Genomic DNA, 23,794 nt, shown 5'->3' with positions numbered 1-23,794 from the left:
TTACCTAGGACCCCGGAGCACTTCAGCCCACTGTGGCAAGATTTGCAGATAAAGCCAAGTCCTGATTGCTGTGCTGGGTAACTCCCCTGTGGCTAAGGCTGGTAAAAATGTTGCTTTCATGTGTGGGCATGGGTTGAACCCAGTACGACCTTATTCTGTACTGCAACAGAGCAGCACTGAGTTCAATGTAAAGTCCCCCAAAGTCAATGCACTCTTCCTACCCAAAGTGCACAAATTCGCTCTCTTCACTGCATGGCCATGCTGGTTAATACGGAAGGATTGATGTCGGTGATTCCAGCCTGTCTCTTCTGCTCTTATCAATTCCTCTTTCAGCAATATGAAATTAATCAGGTACTGTGATTGCTCTCCTTATTTTTGGTTCTTGTGAAGGTACATTTCCTTGTTCATACAGTTGTTAACATTTGTTATTCCAGTGGGGGAAAACAGCATAGGTTTCTCTTCTGCCATATTTCTGTACCCATCCCATATTTTTTTACTTTCAATAGTTTTGGGGGCGCAAGTGGTTTTTGGTTGCTTGGTAAATCACATTGTGGCGAAGTCTGAGATTTTAGTGCACTCATCATCCCAGTAGTGCACATTGTACCCAACATGTAGTTTTTTTATCCCTCACTTTCTTCACATCCCCTTCTGATTCTCCAGCATCTATTGTATCACTCTATATGCCTTTGTGTACCTATAGCTTAGCTCCCACTTATAAATGAGAACATACAGTATTTGGTTTTCCATTCCTGAGTTACTTTACTTAGTATAATGACCTCAAGCTCCATACAAGTTCCTTCAAAAGACATTATTTCATTCTTCTTATAGCTGAGTAGTATTCCCTGGTGTATACACACCACATTTTCTTTACCTACACAACAGTTGATGGGCACTTAAGTTGGTTCAATATCTTTGCAATTGTGAGTTGTGCTGCAATAAACATATGTGTGCCAGTGGGTTTTTAATGTAATGACTTATTTTCCCTTGGGTAGATACCCAGTAGTGGGATTGCTGGAACAAATGGTAGATATATTGTTAGTTTTTAAAGGAAATATCCATACTGTTTTCCATAGAGGTTACCTTAATTTACATTTGCACCAGCAGTGTGTAAGGGTCTCCTTTTGACCACATCCACACGAACATCTATTTTTTTGACTTGTTAACAATGGCCATTCTGGCTGGGGTAAAGTGGCATCTCATTATGATTTTAATTTGCATTTACCTGATGATTGGAGATGTTGAGCATTTTTTCATATTTTTCTTGTCCATTTATATTTTCTTTTGAAAAATGTCTATTCATGTAACTTGCTCAGTTTTTAAGTGGGAATATTTGGTTTTATTTCTTGCAGATTTCTTAGAGTTCCTTATAAATTCTGAATATTAGTCCTTTGTCAGGTGCATAGTTTGCAAATATTTTCTCCTATTCTTCTTGTTGTCTGTTTTCTTTGATGATTATTTCTTTTGCAGCGTAGAAGCTTTTTAGTTTAATTAGGTCTCATTTATTTATTTTTGGTTATGTTGCATTCACTTTTGGGGTCTTGGTCATAACTTATTGCCTAGGACATTGAGCAGAAGTTTTTTTTCCCTAGGCTTTCTTGTATAATTTTTATGATTTCACAACTTGGATTTACATCTTTGATCCATCTTGACTACATTTTTGTAAATGATGAGAGATAGAGATCCAATTTCATTCTTCTACATGGGGCTATCCAGTTTTCCTAGCACCATTTATTGAATAGGGTGTCCATTTCCCAATTTATGGGATTTTTTATGCTTTGCCAAAGTAATATAATATCTTCAGATTTTTTCTTTATACTTAGGATTGCTTTAACTATTCAGGCTCTTTTGCGGTTTCCTATGGATTTCAGGATTATTTTTTTCTAATTCTGTAAGAAATGATGTAAATCTTTTGATTGGAATTGCACTGAATCTGTAGATTTCTTTGGGCAGTACATTCATTTTCATGATATTCCATATTAAATCTTCCAGTCTGTGAGCATGTAATGTATTTTTATTTGTTTATGTCTTCTGATTATTTTCAGAAGTGTTTTGCTGTTCTCCTTGTAGAGATCTTTCACTTCCTTGGTTAATTATAATCCCAGGATTATTTTTTGCAGCTATTATAAAATGGTTTTCATTCTTTATTTGAGAATGTTTAGTGTGCTAATGAGGAGAGTGTATATCTGCAGTTCTTGGGTAAAATCCTCTGTGAATATCTGATATTATGTATTCTGATATGTGTTCTAGAGAATAGTTTAAGTTCAATGTTTCTTCGTTGACTTTCTGCCTCAATGATCTGTCTAGTGCTGTCAGTGGAGTATTTAAGTTCTCCACTATTATTATGTTGCTGTCTATCACTTTTCTTAGGTCTAGTAGTAATTGTTTTATGAATCTGGTAGCTCCAGAGTTAGATGCATATATATTTAGGGTGATAATATCTTGTTGAATTGATCCTTTTATCATTATATAATGAGCTTTTTGTCTTTTTGTACTGTTGTGGCTTTAAAATCTGTTTTTTTTTTCTGTTATAAGAATAGCAACTCCTACTTGCTTTTGGTTTTTATTTGCATGGAATATATTTTCCACCCTTTTAGCTTGAGTCTGTATGAATCCTAACATGTTAGATGAGTCTATTGAAGACAGCAGATAGTCAGTTTGTGATTTTTTTTGTTTACTAAGACAATCTGTATCTTTTAAGTGGAGCATTTAGTCCATTTACATTCCATGTTAATATTGAAATGTCAGGTACTGTCCCAGTCATGTTGTTTATTGTTACCTAAATATTTTGTTTTCCTCATGTCATATTCTTTTTTTTTTTTTTACAGATTAATTTCTTTATTGAAATAAAGATGGAATATATATGGAAAACTCCTCCACAAAGTACTAGCAACACAAACCTGGCAACATACAAAAAGGATAAGACACTATAACCAAGTGGGATTTATTCCAGGAATGCAAAGTTGGCTTACTGTATGAAAATCCATTTAATGTAATACATCATATCAATAGGACAAAGGATGAAAAACCATGATCATCTCAATAAATGCAGGAAAAGCATTTGACAAAATTTTTTTTTTTCTTTTATTATTATTATAATTATTATTATACTTTAGGTTTTATGGTACATGTGCGCAATGTGCAGGTAAGTTACATATGTATACATGTGCCATGCTGGTGCGCTGCACCCACCAACTCGTCATCTAGCATTAGGTGTATCTCCCAATGCTATCCCTCCCCCCTCCCCCCACCCCACAACAGTCCCCAGAGTGTGATGTTCCCCTTCCTGTGTCCATGTGTTCTCATTGTTCAATTCCCACCTATGAGTGAGAATATGCGGTGTTTGGTTTTTTGTTCTTGCGATAGTTTACTGAGAATGATGATTTCCAATTTCATCCATGTCCCTACAAAGGACGTGAACTCATCATTTTTTATGGCTGCATAGTATTCCATGGTGTATATGTGCCACATTTTCTTAATCCAGTCTATCATTGTTGGACATTTGGGTTGGTTCCAAGTCTTTGCTATTGTGAATAATGCCGCAATAAACATACGTGTGCATGTGTCTTTATAGCAGCATGATTTATAGTCCTTTGGGTATATACCCAGTAATGGGATGGCTGGGTCGAATGGAATTTCTAGTTCTAGATCCCTGAGGAATCGCCACACTGACTTCCACAAGGGTTGAACTAGTTTACAGTCCCACCAACAGTGTAAAAGTGTTCCTATTTCTCCACATCCTCTCCAGCACCTGTTGTTTCCGGACTTTTTAATGATTGCCATTCTAACTGGTGTGAGATGGTATCTCATTGTGGTTTTGATTTGCATTTCTCTGATGGCCAGTGATGGTGAGCATTTTTTCATGTGTTTTTTGGCTGCATAAATGTCTTCTTTTGAGAAGTGTCTGTTCATGTCCTTCGCCCACGTTTTGATGGGGTTGTTTGTTTTTTTCTTGTAAATTTGTTGGAGTTCATTGTAGATTCTGGATATTAGCCCTTTGTCAGATGAGTAGGTTGCGAAAATTTTCTCCCATTTTGTAGGTTGCCTGTTCACTCTGATGGTAGTTTCTTTTGCTGTGCAGAAGCTCTTTAGTTTAATTAGATCCCATTTGTCAATTTTGGCTTTTGTTGCCATTGCTTTTGGTGTTTTAGACATGAAGTCCTTGCCCATGCCTATGTCCTGAATGGTAATGCCTAGGTTTTCTTCTAGGGTTTTTATGGTTTTAGGTCTAACATTTAAGTCTTTAATCCATCTTGAATTGATTTTTGTATACGGTGTAAGGAAGGGATCCAGTTTCAGCTTTCTACATATGGCTAGCCAGTTTTCCCAGCACCATTTATTAAATAGGGAATCCTTTCCCCATTTCTTGTTTTTGTCAGGTTTGTCAAAGATCAGATAGTTGTAGATATGTGGCATTATTTCTGATGGCTCTGTTCTGTTCCATTGATCTATATCTCTGTTTTGGTACCAGTACCATGCTGTTTTGGTTACTGTAGCCTTGTAGTATAGTTTGAAGTCAGGTAGTGTGATGCCTCCAGCTTTGTTCTTTTGGCTTAGGATTGACTTGGCGATGCGGGCTCTTTTTTGGTTCCATATGAACTTTAAAGTAGTTTTTTCCAGTTCTGTGAAGAAAGTCATTGGTAGCTTGATGGGGATGGCATTGAATCTGTAAATTACCTTGGGAAGGATGGCCATTTTCATGATATTGATTCTTCCTACCCATGAGCATGGAATCTTCTTCCATTTGTTTGTATCCTCTTTTATTTCCTTGAGCAGTGGTTTGTAGTTCTCCTTGAAGAGGTCTTTCACATCCCTTGTAAGTTGGATTCCTAGGTATTTTATTCTCTTTGAAGCAATTGTGAATGGGAGTTCACTCATGATTTGGCTCTCTGTTTGTCTGTTATTGATGTATAAGAATGCTTGTGATTTTTGCACATTGATTTTGTATCCTGAGACTTTGCTGAAGTTGCTTATCAGCTTAAGGAGATTTTGGGCTGAGACAATGGGGTTTTCTAGGTATACTATCATGTCATCTGCAAACAGGGACAATTTGACTTCCTCTTTTCCTAATTGAATACCCTTTATTTCCTTCTCCTGCCTAATTGCCCTGGCCAGAACTTCCAACACTATGTTGAATAGAAGTGGTGAGAGAGGGCATCCCTGTCTTGTGCCAGTTTTCAAAGGGAATGCTTCCAGTTTTTGCCCATTCAGTATGATATTGGCTGTGGGTTTGTCATAAATAGCTCTTATTATTTTGAGATACGTCCCGTCAATTCCTAATTTATTGAGAGTTTTTAGCATGAAGAGTTGTTGAATTTTGTCAAAGGCCTTTTCTGCATCTATTGAGATAATCATGTGGTTTTTGTCTTTCATTCTGTTTATATGCTGGATTACATTTATTGATTTGCATATATTGAACCAGCCTTGCATCCCAGGGATGAAGCCCACTTGATCATGGTGGATAAGCTTTTTGATGTGCTGCTGGATTCTGTTTGCCAGTATTTTATTGAGGATTTTTGCATCAATGTTCATCAAGGATATTGGTCTAAAATTCTCTTTTTTTGTTGTGTCTCTGCCAGGCTTTGGTATCAGGATGATGCTGGCCTCATAAAATGAGTTAGGGAGGATTCCCTCTTTTTCTATTGATTGGAATAGTTTCAGAAGGAATGGTACCAGCTCCTCCTTGTACCTCTGGTAGAATTCGACTGTGAATCCATCTGGACCTGGACTTTTTTTGGTTGGTAAGCTATTGATTATTGCCACAATTTCAGCTCCTGTTATTGGTCTATTCAGAGATTCAACTTCTTCCTGGTTTAATCTTGGGAGGGTGTATGTGTTGAGGAATTTATCCATTTCTTCTAGATTTTCTAGTTTATTTGCATAGAGGTGTTTGTAATATTCTCTGATGGTAGTTTGTATTTCTGTGGGATCGGTGGTGATATCCCCTTTATCATTTTGTATTGCATCTATTTGATTCTTCTCTCTTTTTTTCTTTATTAATCTTGCTAGCGGTCTATCAATTTTGTTGATCCTTTCAAAAAACCAGCTCCTGGATTCATTTATTTTTTGAAGGGTTTTTTGTGTCTCTATTTCCTTCAGTTCTGCTCTGATTTTAGTTATTTCTTGCCTTCTGCTAGCTTTTGAATGTGTTTGCTCTTGGTTTTCTAGTTCTTTTAATTGTGATATTAGGGTGTCAATTTTGGATCTTTCCTGCTTTCTCTCGTGAGCATTTAGTGCTATAAATTTCCCTCTACACACTGCTTTGAATGCATCCCAGAGATTCTGGTATGTTGTGTCTTGGTTCTCGTTGGTTTCAAAGAACATCTTTATTTCTGCCTTCATTTCGTTATGTACCCAGTAGTCATTCAGGAGCAGGTTGTTCAGTTTCCACGTAGTTGAGCGGTTTTGAGTGAGATTCTTAATCCTGAGTTCTAGCTTGATTGCACTGTGATCTGAGAGACAGTTTGTTACAATTTCTGTTCTTTTACATTTATTGAGGAGAGCTTTACTTCCAAGTATATGGTCAATTTTGGAATAGGTGTGGTGTGGTGCTGAAAAAAATGTATATTCTGTTGATTTGGGGTGGAGAGTTCTGTAGATGTCTATTAGGTCCGCTTGGTGCAGAGCTGAGTTCAATTCCTGGGTATCCTTGTTGACTTTCTGTCTCGTTGATCTGTCTAATGTTGATAGTGGGGTGTTAAAGTCTCCCATTATTAATGTGTGGGAGTCTAAGTCTCTTTGTAGGTCACTCAGGACTTGCTTTATGAATCTGGGTGCTCCTGTATTGGGTGCATATATATTTAGGATAGTTAGCTCTTCTTGTTGAATTAATCCCTTTACCATTATGTAATGGCCTTCTTTGTCTCTTTTGATCTTTGTTGGTTTAAAGTCTGTTTTATCAGAGACTAGGATTGCAACCCCTGCCTTTTTTTGTTTTCCATTTGCTTGGTAGATCTTCCTCCATCCTTTTATTTTGAGCCTATGTGTGTCTCTGCACGTGAGATGGGTTTCCTGAATACAGCACACTGATGGGTCTTGAGTCTTTATCCAGTTTGCCAGTCTGTGTCTTTTAATTGGAGCATTTAGTCCATTTACATTTAAAGTTAATATTGTTATGTGTGAATTTGATCCTGTCATTATGATGTTAGCTGGATATTTTGCTCGTTAGTTGATGCAGTCTCTTCCTAGTCTCGATGTTCTTTACATTTCGGTATGATTTTGCAGTGGCTGGTACCGGTTGTGCCTTTCCATGTTTAGCGCTTCCTTCAGGAGCTCTTTTAGGGCAGGCCTGGTGGTGACAAAATCTCTCAGCATTTGCTTGTCTGTAAAGTATTTTATTTCTCCTTCACTTATGAAGCTTAGTTTGGCAGGATATGAAATTCTGGGTTGAAAATTCTTTTCTTTAAGAATGTTGAATATTGGCCCCCACTCTCTTCTGGCTTGTAGGGTTTCTGCCGAGAGATCCGCTGTTAGTCTGTTGGGCTTCCCTTTGATGGTAACCCGACCTTTCTCTCTGGCTGCCCTTAACATTTTTTCCTTCATTTCAACTTTGGTGAATCTGACAATTATGTGTCTTGGAGTTGCTCTTCTCGAGGAGTATCTTTGTGGCGTTCTCTGTATTTCCTGAATCTGAATGTTGGCCTGCCTTGCTAGATTGGGGAAGTTCTCCTGGATAATATCCTGCAGAGTGTTTTCCAACTTGTTTCCATTCTCCCCGTCACTTTCAGGTACACCAATCAGACGTAGATTTGGTCTTTTCACATAGTCCCACATTTCTTGGAGGCTTTGCTCGTTTCTTTTTATTCTTTTTTCTCTAAACTTCCCTTCTCGCTTCATTTCATTCATTTCATCTTCCAGGGCTGATACCCTTTCTTCCATTTGATCGCATCGGCTCCTGAGGCTTCTGCATTCTTCACGTAGTTCTCGAGCCTTGGTTTTCAGCTCCATCAGCTCCTTTAAGCACTTCTCTGTATTGGTTATTCTAGTTATACATTCTTCTAAATTTTTTTCAAAGTTTTCAACTTCTTTGCCTTTGGTTTGAATATCCTCCCGTAGCTCGGAGTAATTTGATCATCTGAAGCCTTCTTCTCTCAGCTCGTCAAAGTCATTCTCCGTCCAGCTTTGTTCCGTTGCTGGTGAGGAACTGCGTTCCTTTGGAGGAGGAGAGGTACTCTGGTTTTTAGAGTTTCCAGTTTTTCTGCTCTGTTTTTTCCCCATCTTTGTGGTTTTACCTACTTTTGGTCTTTGATGATGGTGATGTACAGATGGGTTTTTGGTGTGGATGTCCTTTCTGTTAGCTTTCCTTCTAACAGACAGAACCCTCAGCTGCAGGTCTGTTGGAGTACCTGGCCGGCCGTGTGAGGTGTCAGTCTGCCCCTGCTGGGGGGTGCCTCCCAGTTAGGCTGCTCGGGGGTTGGGGTCAGGGACCCACTTGAGGAGGCAGTCAGCCCGTTCTCAGATCTCCAGCTGCGTGCTGGGAGAACCACTGCTCTCCTCACAGCTGTCAGACAGGGACATTTAAGTCTGCAGAGGTTACTGCTGTCTTTTTGTTTGTCTGTGTCCTGCCCCCAGAGGTGGAGCCTACAGAGGCAGGCAGGCCTCCTTGAGCTGTGGTGGGCTCCACCCAGTTCAAGCTTCCAGGCTGCTTTGTTTACCTAAGCGAGCCTGGGCAATGGCGGGCGCCCCTCCCCCAGCCTCGCTGCCAACTTGCTGTTTGATCTCAGACTGCTGTGCTAGCAATCAGCGAGACTCCGTGGGCGTAGGACCCTCTGAGCCAGGTGCGGGCTATACTCTCCTGGGGCACCGTTTCCTAAGCCCGTCGGAAAAGCACAGTATTCGGGTGGGAGTGGCCCGATTTTCCAGGTGCCGTCTGTCACCCCTGGAAGGGGAACTCCCTGACCCCTTGCGCTTCCCGAGTGAGGCAATGCCTCGCCCCTGCTTCGGCTGGCGCACGGTGCACTCACCCACTGACCTGCGCCCACTGTCTGGCACTCCCTAGTGAGATGAACACGGTACCTCAGATGGAAATGCAGAAATCACCCGTCTTCTGCGTCGCTCGCGCTGGGAGCTGTAGACCGGAGCTGTTCCTATTCGGCCATCTTGGCTCCTCCCCCCCTCATGTCATATTCTTATAAGCCCTGTGAGTTTTATGATTTAAAGAGGTTCTATTCTGGTGCATAGTGACTTTTCTTCAAGCCTTTGTACCCTTCTTAGCATTTTTTGTAGGGCTAGTGACAAATTCCCTCAGCATTTGCTTATCTGGAAAAGACTTCGTTTCTCCTTCATTTATGAAACTTAGTTTTGCTAGGTACAGAATGATTGGTTGGCAGTTATTCTGTTTAAGAAGGCTAAACATAGAATCCCCAATTCCTCTGGCTCATACAGTTCCTGTCGATAAGTCTGCTATTAGTCTGATAGATTTTTTCTTCATTGATTACCTAATATTTTTGCCTCGGTGTTCTTAGAATTATTTCCTTCATGTTGACTTTAGATAGCCTAATGAGTATTTCCCTTGGTGATGTCCGTTTTGCAATAAATCTCACAGGAATTCTTTGAGCTTCTGATATTTTGATGTCTAAATCTCTAACAAGGCCAGGGAAGTTTTTCTCACAGATAAGTTTTCCAAACTTTTTTTTTTTCTCCCTTGGGAACACCAGTGATTTTTATACTTAACCATTTTACATAATCCTATATGTTGTAGAGACTTTGTTCATTTCTTTTAATTCTTTTTTTTTTGTTTTTGTTTGATTGGGTTAGTTAAAAAGTCTTGTCTTTGCGCTCTGAAATTTTATCATTCACTTTTTCTAGTCTATTGGTATAACTTTCCATTGCATTTTTTAATTCCCTAAATGTGCCTTTTATTTCCAGAAGTTCTGATATTTTTTCTTTAAAATATCTGTCTCTTTAGAAAAGTTTTCATTCATACCCTGAATTGTTTTCTTAATTTTTTCATGTTGATTTTCACCCTTCTCTTCTATGTTGTTTTTGATAGAGATACATTTTGTCTGGTATTTCAAAAATTTCATCTTTGGTTGAATCGATTGCTAGAGAGCTAGTGTGATCTTTTGAGGGTGTTGTAGAACCCTATTTTGTCATATGGCCAAAATTATTTTTCTGGTTCCTTCTCATTAGGATAAACTATTTCTTCTAATTATTTTTGAATTTATTTTTGATATGATTGTGATTTTTCAAAATTTTCCCCCTTGGCACTGTGACTTTAATGTTTATAGCTGATTGTAATATAAGTCAGATCTGTGTGCTTTCAGAGATGAAGGCTCTGTATGAGTTCCTTGACTATACAGAATATTTGTATGGTGGCTTTCAAAGGTGTTTGTTGCAGTTGAAATGTGCTCAGAGTGTGTTTAGTTTAACTGTCTCCTGTGGGGTTGTAATGGTGGAAGTCTCTTAAAGCTTATCTTGTTCCCCAGTGGTGTGTATGTTTTTATTTATTTATTTTTCCCCCAGTGCCTTATTTATTGGGCTTAACAGTTCAGGCTTCAGGCCAGTAAGGGAAGTGTCCATGGGTAAAAACTGTCTGTGGTTGAAGCAAGTTGGTAAATGCAATAACCAATGATGAGCAGAAGTCCTAACCTTGACAGAGGCAGCTGGTGGAACTCTCAGTGAAACACATTGGTCTTTTCAGAGGTAAGGAAGGGAGCCACCTCAGCTTCTCTGGCAAGCCAATAGGAAAGCAATCCATCTCCCAGTCATACTCCTGACCCAGTGTTCTGGCTACTCATATCAGACAGGGACCACTTTTCATTTGCAGTAGTGCTGATGCTCCATGTATAGAGGGATTATGACTCTACCTTTCATGAAAGCGAAAACCTGGAAGGCACTCCTCCTGTGGGAATGCAATCACTCTAAAGTGTTCTAAAAAGACTACCTACATGTGTACCCACACTGAGCTCACATGGAGAATTGCCACCTCTGTCTGCAGTGGTGGATGACAGGGAGAAATCTCCTTCTCCAAGACCCTTCACAAGCACCAAGATTTGTGGTGGAGCTGCAGACTTTTCCTCTTGAGCTTAGCACTACAACTGTCACTCTACTGAAAGATACTTCCCACAAGTGGAAAGTTCTGGGACTCAACGTCTGCTGTCTGCATTCTTTTGTACCATGGGGTGCTCCCTTGATGTGGTATAGTCCCCCTTCTCCTAGGAGTAGGAGTCCCTGAGGGCCAGACTAATGAATGATGCTTCTCCTCTGGGTCTAGCCACCCACTGTGGCAGCCACATTCTAGGCTGGTGGTGGGGAATGTCCACAAGGGGTCCAGTGATGAGACCTTTTCTCAAGACTCCCAGCAGCTGGTTCCAACACCTGCTCTGATGGGAGTGGGAGGGGAATGATATAGATTGTGTGAGATTACTTTGTTATAAATAGCTTTAGTGTATTGACTTTCTCAAATGCCAGTTATAGTAGTAATAAACAGGTCATGTGGAGAGACTCAGGAAGCCCTGGCTAGTCAGGGTGATGCAGGCAATGGTGATAGCTGAGGTCATGCACAAGCTTTTTTCTTTTCCTTCCTGCATGGTGTTATTGTACCTGCAGATGCCATAATAAACTGTGACAGCTGGCTTCTACCCAGGTGGTGGTGCCTGCAAAAGGCCACCAGTTGCAGTGGTAGCAGTGCGATTTGTCTTGCCTTATGTTACCCAGGGGTGGTACTCTGGTGACTCAGGCAATTGCTGAGGCCCTTTAGCTCCCAATGTCCTTTCTGTTAAACTACCAGGGTGGTTGAAGGGGCAAAGTTACCTAGAGGCTGGGTCCGGCAAGTCCATACTCTGGCTCTCCTTGTGTGCTAAAAAGCAGCAGCCCCCATGGGGATCAGAAAGTGGTTCTCTGGCCCCAGGGGTAATGTTCCAGAAAGGAGTGCCACTGCCTCTGCTATACAGAAAAGCCTGTAAAGGGAGCTGGGGGTAGCAGGTAATAGTAAACCTTAACCAGCTCCCATACATTTGTCAAGGAAGGTCTTGCACCCATAGTGTTCCACTAACAGCAGCTAAGTACTTTCTAGGCAGTCTGCACTCAGAACTTAAAATTGCCCCAGGCCATACCCCTTCCCCAAGGACACAACACCCATGGCTTACAGGCCATGCCCCTTGTGATCTGCCTACAAAGCAAGGGCACCCAGCTCCTGCATCTGTGGCTGCAGCACACTTCCCACTTGTCCCTCAGTTCTGCCCAAAGTGTTTTGTCCTTACTCATAATTATAACACAAATTTCATTTGGGAGGTTCTCTCTGCCTGTGACCACTTCCTGAGTTAGCTGTAAAATTTTCACAAGGTCCCCTGTGAGGTAGGATAGTGAATGGCTTCCCTCAATTCCTTCTGGATACTGGAAATGCACACAAAGCATGTCCCAATGCCACATTTTTTTTTCATATACTCCCCACTGCTCACTAAATTAGCTCCAATGCTGGATCAGAGTAAAGACTTCCCTCATGGCCTGAATTGTGAGGTTCCCTGTTGGTAGTGTATACTCTGGAGGCAGTTTGTCCTTCTCTCACATTCTGGAGACTTACAGTTTTCCACCTGGCTCATGGTGTAGGCTCCAACCCAACACTTCTTTCAAAGAATCCGTGGTTTCTTTTAGTTTTCCTGTTAACTTCCTGCATTATTTCTTGGAAGAAAGTTCACAATGTGAATCTCTACACACTATTTTGTCTTTCCAACTGGGTGATGCATACTAATAATGCCTTCAATCTACCATCTTGGACGTGAAGAAGTGAACTATTTCTTGATACTTTAGTTGAAAATATTTGTTAATATACTGAAGATGCAAAGCTCTTTGTGGTTTTTTGAGCATTCTGTAGATATGGTATATTTATTTTATCAATTGGGTAAAAAGCATCTGTAGGATAAAGATAATTCTTTGTTGGAGATGATTATTAAGTCAAAATCATTACTTATGGACTGAATTTTCCAGATTATTTCTCCAAATTCGCTTTTCACTTGCAGTGGTATCTGTCTATTTAACGTAACTCTCTAGTGAACCCATCACTATAAAGTATAAATTATTATAGAATCTCTATTTATTAGAGAGAAAAAAACAAAACTGCTGGCCAAACACAACTTAGAAATTAAATTTCTATTGCACTTAGTTTTTTGGTGGTGTCCACATAAATATTTAAAAAGCATTCTGTTAGGTTGCAATTTGATAATAAAAGTAATAATAAAAGCTATACTCAAGAATCTGTCTTTTTCCATTCATTTGATTATGGACCCCTAGTTTGCTCCCATATTGTAGCTATTGGGAACAATCTGGCAATAAACAAGGGTGTGCAGATAGCTGTTTAACTTACCGATTTCCAATTATTTGGATATATACCCAAAAGTGGGTTTTCTGAATCATATGGTAATTCTATATTTAGTTTTCTGATGAGACTTTATACTTTTTCTTAATGGCTATGTTAATTTACATTCCAATCAACAATGCAAGGGTTCTCTTTTCCCCATACCCTTGCGAACATTTGTTATCTTTTGTCTTTTTGGTAGTAGCCCTTCTAAAAAGTTTGAGGTTATATCTCATTGTGGGATACATACTCAGTGGAATACTACTCATCCTTAAAGAAGGGGGAAATCCTGTCATTTGCCACAATGTAGATAAACCTAAGGAACATTACACTAAAACAAATAAGCTGGGCCCAGAATAACAAATACTGCATGATCTCACTTATATGTGGAATCTAAAATAGCTGAACTCATAGAAGTAGAGAGTGAAATGATGGTTACCAGAGATTGGGGGAGAGGAGTGAATGGGGAAAAGGGAGGTGTTCATCAAAGGTTACATACAAATAATTATATGATTTATACATTATTATGTATAAATAATTTTCAGTGACCTATTGCACAGAATGGTGTCCATAATTAATAATACATCGTATATTTCAAAATTGCTAAAGTAATAGATTTTAAATGTTTTCACCACAAAAAATGATAAGTATATGAGGTGATGGATTTTAATTAACCTGATTTAATCATTTCACATTGTAAATATATATCAAAACATCACATTGTATCCCATAAATAAATACAATTATTATTTGCTAATTATGAATTGGAAAAATAAAAATAAAAATAATATCTTTCACAGGAATTAATATTTAAATATACCCATCGATAAGTATAATAGCGATAGAGTTTATTTAAATTTGTACTAAGAGATTAAAAAGTTGAGTTTGATAAATTTATTAAGAACATATTTTGTATATGTTTTGGTTTTCTTAATTTCTTTCAAGCTTATTAATCAAAAGATTTGTACTAATGTCATACATTTGTAACAATTAAAAGTTAATCTTTATACAAAAAAAAGTAGCAGAAAAACAGAGCAGCAAAATTATTTCCATATCTAAGCTAAAATAAGATATGAATATGTTTACTTTTAGTTTAACAAGTATAAATTGTAAGTGATTATTATTGGATTGAGTTTCTGCGCACAAGCAGAGATATTTGCCTGGAAAAGGGTTTGTGGTCTCAGAGACCTAATTTCTCACCATTTTCTACCAGCCCTCTTTCACAGCCTTAAGGGTCTCCTTAAGAACTTCATATCATACTTTTACAACAACTGCACAACATCATGGTGTTGTATAACTCACCTAATATTTCCAAAATGTCACCTCTTGAAAGTGGACCTCTTTCTGTCAGGACTAAATCCATTCCATGATGTAGCTGATTGATACTGTGTTTCTAAGCTACCAGGAGAAAATCCAGGGAGGTATAAGGACATTTTTGCTTGTTTATTCACCCCCAAAGTAATAAACTAACCTTTTCAACAAATATATATTGAGAACCTACTATAATTTAGAAATTCTTGGCACCAAGGATACACCAGTGAACAAAATAATTAAAAATCTCTGACTTCACAAGGATTATATGTTATGCTTTTTTAAATAACATAGACACTGGAGTCTAATTGTGTGTGTTTTAATCCCAACTCCACCACTTAATATTTGCATGGCCCTGTTCAAGTTACCTAATCTACTTATGGTCATTTTCATTACCTGCAAAATAAGTGTATTGATAGTGCCTACTTCCCACAATAATCGTGAAAATTAAACAGTTAATATTTGTAAAATGCAGCACATAATGAGCAATATATATTTTGTTAAATTGAAAATAGGCAATAAACAAAGAAATAAACCTATAGGACAACAGATGATGATAAATGCTATGAAGAAAACTAAGGCATGAAAACATACATGTTATTGTGGTGTTCTAGGAAACAGCAAGGAGGTTGTTGCTGCTGGAACAGAGTGAGGAAGAAGGGAAGGCAGTAGGAGTCATTAATACCACTTTAAATTTCTGTTCAAAGTGGATTGTTCTATAGTAATAGATACATACTCTTCTAGGTAGCAGCACACTTCAACGGCAAACCGTGGAAGTTGTAGGCTGCCAGGATATTGCTAACACCTGTTAGCTACCTACAAATAGAAAGTCCCTTGAAGAAAGAGAAGATAGTATTTCTATTTAACAGAAGAATGTAAAGTGACTTTCTGATTAGGGGTAGGGGAGGAGATGGAGGAAACACACACTATTACTCTTGTGTGTCTTCAGTTTCTCCCTTCTAATGTAAGGGTTTACTTCAGTCGATACTATAAAACAAAGAGTTCTAAAAATAATTTGTTCTGTGCAAATAATCCACGGTTGGAATTGGGGGTGCTCTTCTTCTCAAATAGATCTGAGCTAAGTTTTAGAGCTGTGTTTAACCACAGATGAGAAATATTTGACTCTAAAAGAAGCCTCAGAATTAGTTAGCAAAATCATACTAATCTTTTACAACAGAAACTTTCTACCTATCAAAGAACAATTCCCCATTTCACCCTTTTTCCAGCCTCTGGTAAACACCATTATACTCTCTGCTTCTATGAGTTTGACTATTTGAGATACTTCATATAAGTGGAATCATGCAGTATTTGTCCATCTGTGACTGGCTGATTTCACTTAGTATATTGTCATCTAGTTTGATTAATGGTATTACAAATGGCAGGATTTCCTTCTTTTTAAGGTTGACTGATATTACATTGTATGTATGTGCATAGCACATTTTATTTGTGTAGTCATCTGTAGGTGGACATTTGGGTTGTTTACATATCTTGATTATTGGAAATAATGCAGCAATAAACATAAAGTTTCAGATGTCTCCTTGATATCCTCTTTTTAATTATTTTGGATATATACCAGAAGTGGGATTGCTGGATCATATGGTTGTTCTATTTTTAATGTTTTGAGAATCCTCCATGCTGTTTTCCACAGTTGTTGCACTATGTTACATAAACAACAAGACATTGTACACTTTAAAATATGTTTAGAAGATAGATCTGATGTTTAGTGTTCTGTTTTTGTTGTTTGTTTGTTTATTATTGTTACACTTTAAGTTCTAGGGTACATGTGCACAACATGCAGGTTTGTTACATATGTATACATGTGCCATTTCGGTGTGCTGCACCCATTAACTCATCATTTACAGTAGGTATATCTCCCAATGCTATCCCTCCCCCCTCCCCTCACCCATGACAGGCCCTGGTGTGTGATAGTCCTCATCCTGTGTCCAAGTGTTCTCATTGTTCAATTCCCAGCTATGAGTGAGCAAACCATCATTCTGAGCAAACTATTGCAAGGACAGAAAACAAAACACCGCATGTTCTCACTCATATGTTTAGGGTTCTTAAAAAAAAAAAAGACAAGGACAATTTTAGAGGTGACATGTCTTTAGAACCTTGGTTGTAGTGATGGTATCATGGGTGTGTGTATACGTCCAAACTCATCAAGATGTATACACAAAATGTGTACAATTTTGGCATATATTTCAATAAAGCTAAAAAAGAAAGACAAAATAATTATAGAAGGAAATATTGTAATATGATGTAAGGCTAAAACCTGAGTTAGATTAAACTGTGAGTGAAATATTAGAGATCAGAAACAAAGGTAACATCTTGCATATAAGTGGGCATTTCTTTAAATGCATGCACTGACTAGGTTCTCTAAATTTAGTTGTTTTGAAATTCTGATTAAGTTCAGCGATATTAAAAACAAGGCTTCTTAAGTTTATGTTTATCTATCTGTCTATCAAGGTATAGGTATCAAAGAAACATTTCTATAATTTTGAGTCTAATGTATGAAATGATATTGAACATTCATGCCACATATATTTGCCAAGCATCCTCCATGATCTAGACACAGTTGTATGTGCTGGGGTTGTGGTAGTAAAGAAAGCAAGCAAGAAGCCTGCTCTCATGGAGCTTACATCTACTGTGAGTGGTAGATTTGAAATTGAAATAATCTGAAAAAGACATATACATTAGGATAATTTATATGACTACCTTACTGCCACACAAAAATTCCTTATAGTAATCCACATTTACCAAAAATCAAGTAATAAAGAAAATAACCAGGGTCATGAGTAAATTTACAGACGCAAGATGTAAAATGGTAATGTAAGTGTCACTAGTTCCAAAAGTGCTATTGATTGACGCCGACACCAATAGACAAACCCTTATTGTCCTCTAAGGATATCTAAAGGTGTTTTTTGTTGATGGTAATGATCCCTTAGGGCTGTTTTTAGTTTCTGCAGTGTGTCTTGGTAAGCAAAGATTCAAAGACTCCAGAGAAGAGAAAAATAGTGGAGGAGTCTAATGGCATCAGGGACACGGGGGCTTCTACAGAACACCTCCGGCAACTATGCATGTATCAGGCACTGTCACTTAAACCATTCATGGGTTTGACTAGTTGAATACAATGTGTTTTGTTAAAACCATCTCCCACCTCATTTTGAAAGCCATTTGTTATAATTCAAAGAACAGGTTCATTTATGTGGCACACTTCAAAATCAGATTTTGACAGAATTATTTGAAGCTGAGGAAGACTCACAAACTCTTTTATAAGCTTTCTGAAAGTTTCTTTTGATAAAACTACCATGTCACAATTTGCCAAGAGAAAGTAGATATAAAACAGAAAAGCTTGGTGACAGTGACATGAGTCATGAGCTTGGTGAAATGTCACACCTAGAAGACAATGTCTTATGGAAATTATTAACACAATGCTTGGAACAGCTTTCATGGAGCTCTGCCTCTTAGCTGTCCAGACCCTATTATACTCATGTCATTCTGCATGTATAATCAGCTTCACGAGTCAATCCAGTTAATGTGGTCATCTCAGTGAAAGGAGGAAAAAAACCTAAAATTACAACATCTATGTAAGTGGTAGTTTCATTAATGGGGTATTAAAAAATACCCAAATCTTTACCTATTTAAGAAATGCTATCCCTCTTCACTGTTATTAAATCAGTGTTGCAATGGATTATGCAAATTAAAGCAATCCTGTCCTTGAAACATAGTTTTGTAAATGTCAAGTAATTGATAGAATCACAACACAAGAAATTTGACATTGCTGCAACATCCAAACATGGACTTACATTTTGTATGTTTTTTATTTTTAGTGTAACTTTTATAGTATTGTATTTGTAAAATATTTTATAAAAGTATACATTCATGACAAGGTGGATATTTTAAAAACATTCTTCATCACTGCCTGCAGCTATAATCAAAATGTTATGGAATATGTTTCCAAATCAAAAAAGTCCATGTATCCATGCAGGGAAATTTCAATATCCATCAAACATTTCTTATAAACCTATTATGTGCCTAGCATTGTGTTGGGCATTGGAGATATGGAAATGAATATACACAATATTTCCCCACATGGGGAAATAATGATACGTTGCTGAAATTGTGATCTACAGACAAGCAGCATTGTAGGCTTCATCTGGTATCTTGCTAAAAATACTCAATCTTTGACCCAATCACAGACCCATTTTAACACATTTTTAACAAGATCCCTAGGTGGTTCATGTGCACATTAAAGTTTGAGATGCATAGGGCTGGGCATGGTGGCTCACGCCTGTAATCTCAGCACTTGGAAAGGCTAAGTCAAGCAGAGGGCTTGAGTCTGAAGGTTTGAGACCAGCCTGGGCAACATGGCGAAACCCGGTCTCTACAACAACAACAACAACAACAAAAGTTAGCTGGGCACGGTGGCATGTGCCTCTAGTTCTCACTACTCAGGAGGCTGAGGTGGGAAGATTGATTGAGCCCAGGAGGTTGAGACTGAAGTGAGCCATGATCATGCCACGGCACTCCAGCCTGGGCAACAGACGGAGACCCGATCTCAAAAACTTAAATGAAAAAATAAAGTTCGAGAAGTACTGATTAAATGAATTCTATCGGGGCTACTCAGTGGATGTCTGGAGACTGTGATGGTCTGTCAACAGGTACATGGCAAGACAAAAATGGAAATAAAGAACAAGTCATTTAAAAATGTTTATAGCAACTTGAGACATTGCTGCAATGTGATCCCCAATGTGATCACCAAAGGTGATCAGTGGGGCTGCATTTTGTATATGTTTGCTTTTTAAATTTTACCTTTCTATTAATTCACTTTTACTGTATTTTACAAAAGTACACTTTTGTAACAGATTATATATTTTTTAAAAAGAAACTTCATCATAAGTAGTTTGAGTAGCACTACATTAGGTCGTTTGATCATCCAATGTCTGAGGCATGTAAAAATCTTAATTTTTCAGAAATTGTCTTAAAACTAGCTGCAATTGATCTTCAGAAATATTATTTTATATGTTTTATTTGATTTAAGAGAAACAGGCTTTTCAAAAATAAATTTGTGAGAAACTCTTCTGAAATTTTCTGGAAGATGTAGATGTCAAGCAAAGATTTTTATAAGAACTGCAATTTTGTGAAACAATATCATAACTACAAAGTAAAAATTGAAATTATTTTTCTTGTGAGTGGAAAGGATCTATTATCAAGGTGCTATCAGGGTAGTTTCCTGTTCTTGCTAAGTGAAGAGGACTTAAGAGAGTTCTAACAGATGAGAGTTAAAACTTAGTGGTGAGTCATTTCAGTAGTAGGCTATGAAAGGGAAAACCCACAGATAAAGTAATGTGCAGGAAATTGTGAAATCAAGTTGGTCTGAATTTATTCAAGAAGAAAAGAGAGTTCCTGCCTTCAAAGAGCTTGCGGTTTGGCAAAGGAGACAGACATATAAAACTTATGTAACTAATGATTTATTTTTATTTGATACAGGAAAATTACTTAGTCATGTGAAAATATATACAGACAGAACCTGAGTTAAAATGGTCTGACTTTGATTTTTTTGACTTCACTATCATGCAAATGTGATAGCATTCAGTACGCTCCTTGAATTACAATGGGGTCGTTTCCAGATAAACCCATCATAGGTTGAAAATTTCATGAATTGAAAAGACACTTCAACTTAAAATATTTTGGATGTTTGATGGTTTTATTGGGATGGAACCCCATCATAAGTCAAAAAGCATCTATAATTATATATAGTCATAAGTTTCTCAACCATGGGGATACATTCTGAGAAATGTGTCATTAGGCAATTTCATCATTGTGCAAATAAATGTCAGAGAGTGTACTTACACAAACCTAAATAGTATAACCTATGACACACCTAGGCTATAAGATATAGCCCATTGCTCCTAGGGCACAAACCTGTACATCACATGGCTTTACTGAATAGGCAATTGTAACTCATTGGTAGTATTTGCATGTCTAAACATATCTAAAAATAGAAAAATTATTGTGAAACTACGGTATAAAATATAAAAAGTGGGATACATGTACAGAGCACCTACAATGAATGGAGCTTGTTGGACTGGAGGTTGTTCTGAATGAGTTAGTCGGTGAGTGAATACGAAGGCCTAAGTCATTACAGTCCACTACTGTAGACTTTATAAACACTGTACACTTAGACTATGCTACATATATAAAAATGATAAATTATATTAAAATTTAAAAATATTTTTAATAAAGTTTAACATTAGTTTTCTGTGACATTTTTACTTTTTAAAATCTTTTGACTCTTTAGTAATAACACCTAGCTTAAAACAGAAACACATTGTATAGCTGTGCAAAAATATTTTCTTTCTTTATATCTTTATTCTATAAGCTTTTATTTATTGTTAAAATTCTTTATTTAAACATACTTGTTATAAATGAAGACACAAACACACACATTAGCCTAGGCTTACACAGGGTCAGGATTATCAATATCAGTCTTTTATTTCCACATGTTGTCCAACTCCAAGTTCTTCATAGGCAGTAACACACATGCAGCTATCATCTCCTATGATAAAATGACTTCTGAAATATCTCTTGACAGATCCCCTCTTGACAGATCTTCCTCTGGCTATTTTATAGTTAACTTTTTCTTATAAGCAGAAGGAGTACACTCTAAAATAATTATTAAATGTGTAATACAGCAAATACATTGGTTAGGATAGTCATGTATTGTCATTAATCCAGTGTTACATATTGTACATAATTGTATGTACTATATTTTTATGGCTGGCAGCATAATAGGTTCATTTACACCAGCATTACTACAAATACATAACTGTTTGTGCTATGGTCTCACAATGGCTATAATGTCACTGAGCAATAGAAAGTTTTCAACTTCATTATAATTTTTTGGATTTTTTTAATGTTTGTGGATACATAGTAGGCATATGCACTTATGAGGTACATGAGATGTTTTTATATAGACATGCAATGTGAAATAATCTCATCACGGAGAATGAAGTACCATCCCATCAAGGATTTATCCTTTGGGTTAACAATCCAATTACAATCTTTTAGTTATTTTTAAATATACAATTAAGTTATTATTGACTAAGATCACCCTATTTTGCTATCAAATAGTAGGTCTTATTCATTCTTTCTAAGTATAACTTTTTTACCCATTAATTATCATCACCTCCCCCCTCAACTCCTACTACCCTTCCCAGCCTCTGGTAATCCTCCTTCTACTCTCTATGTCCATGAGTTGAATTATTTTGATTTTTAGATCCCATAAATGAGTGAGAACATGTGATGTTTGTCTTTCTGTGTCTGACTTATTTCACTTAACATAAAGAGCTGCAGTTTCATCCATGTTGATGCAAATGACTGGATCTTATTCTTTTTATGGCTGACTACTACTCCATTGTGTATATGTGCCACATTTTCTTTATTCATTCATCTATTGATGGACATTTAGGTTGCTTCCAAATCTTAGCTGTTGTAAACAGTGTGCAGCAAACATTGGAGTGCAGATATCTCTTTAATATACTGATTTCCTTTTTGGGGGTTATATATGCAGCAATGGGATTGCTGCATCATATGGTAACTCAATTTTTAGTTTTTTTGAGGAACCTCCAAATTGTTCCTCATAGTAGTTGTACTAATTTACATTCCCAGCAACAGTGTATGTGGATTCCCTTTTCTCCATGTCCTGGCCAGCATTTGTTATTTCGCGTCTTTTAAATCTAAGGTATTTTAACTGGGGTGAGATGATATCTCTTTGTAGGTTTGATTTGCATTCCTCAGGTAATCCATGATGTTGAGCACTTTTTTATATACCTGATTGTTATTAGTATTTATTCTTTTGATAAAGTCTATTCAAATATTTTGCCCATGTTTTGATCAATTATTAGATTTTTTCAAAGAAAGTTCTTTGAGCTCCTTATATATTCTGTTTATTAATCCCTTGTCAGATGAATAGTTTGAAAATATTTTCTTTCATTCTATGGGGTATCTCTTCACTTTGATGACTGTATCCTTTGCCGTGCAGAAGCTTTTTAACTTAATGTGACCCCAGTTGACCGTCTTTGCTTTGGTTGTCTGTGCTTCTATGGTATTGCTCAAGAAATTTTGGCCCACACCAGTATCCTAGAGACTTTCCCCAATGTTGTCTCATAGTAGTTTTATACTTTGTTTTAGATTTACTTCTTTAATCCATTTTGATTTGATTTTTGTGGTGACAGATAGAGGTCTAGTTTCATTATTTTGCCTATAAATATCCAGTTTTCCCAGCACCATTTATTGAAGAGACTGTCTTTTCTCCAGTGTATGTTCTTGGTAAATTTGTTGAAAATGAGTTTACTGTAAGTGTGTGGATCTGCTTATGGGTTCTCTATTCTGCTCCTTTGGTCTATGTATCTGATTTTATTCCAAATACCATGCTGTTTTTGTTACTATAGCTCTGCAGTGTAATTTTAAGTCAGGTAATGTGATTCCTCAAGTTTTGTTAATTTCCTTAGGATAGTTTTTGCTATTCCTGGTCTTTTCTGGCTCTATATAAATTTTAGAGTTTTTTTCTATTTCTATAAAGAATGCCATTGCTAGTTTGATAGGGATTGTATTGAATGTGTAGGTTGCTTTGGGTAGTATGATGACTGTAACCATATTGACTCTTTCAATTCATGAACATGGAATGTCTTTCCATGTTTTGGTGTCCTCTTCCATTTCTTCCACCAGTGTTTTATACTTTTAATTATAGACATCTTTCACTTCTTTGCTTAAATTAATTCCTATGTAGTTAACTTTATTCGTGGATATTGTAAATGGGATTAGTTTTTTATTTCTTTTTCAGATTGTTCATTGTTGGCACATAAAAATACTACTGATTTTTGTATGTCGATTTTCTAACCTATGACTTTATTGAATTTGTTTATCAGTTCTAATAGTTGTTTGGTGGAGTTTTTAGCTTTTTCCAAATATAAGATCAAATCATCTGCTAGCAATGAAAATTTTACTTCTTCCATTTGGATTTCTTTTATTTGGATGCCTTAGAATGCGGATGCTTTACATTATTTTCTCGCTGATGTTGAATATCTCTTATGTTGAATATCAGTGGTGAAAATAGGCATTCTTGTCATGTTACAGATCATAGAGGAAAGGCTTTCAGTTGTTCCCCATTCTGTATAACACTAGCTGTTA

This window comes from Pongo pygmaeus, chromosome X, assembly GCF_028885625.2.
Source record: "Pongo pygmaeus isolate AG05252 chromosome X, NHGRI_mPonPyg2-v2.0_pri, whole genome shotgun sequence".
Taxonomy (NCBI): Eukaryota; Metazoa; Chordata; class Mammalia; order Primates; family Hominidae; genus Pongo; species Pongo pygmaeus.
Note: the sequence above shows the minus strand (reverse complement) of the source record.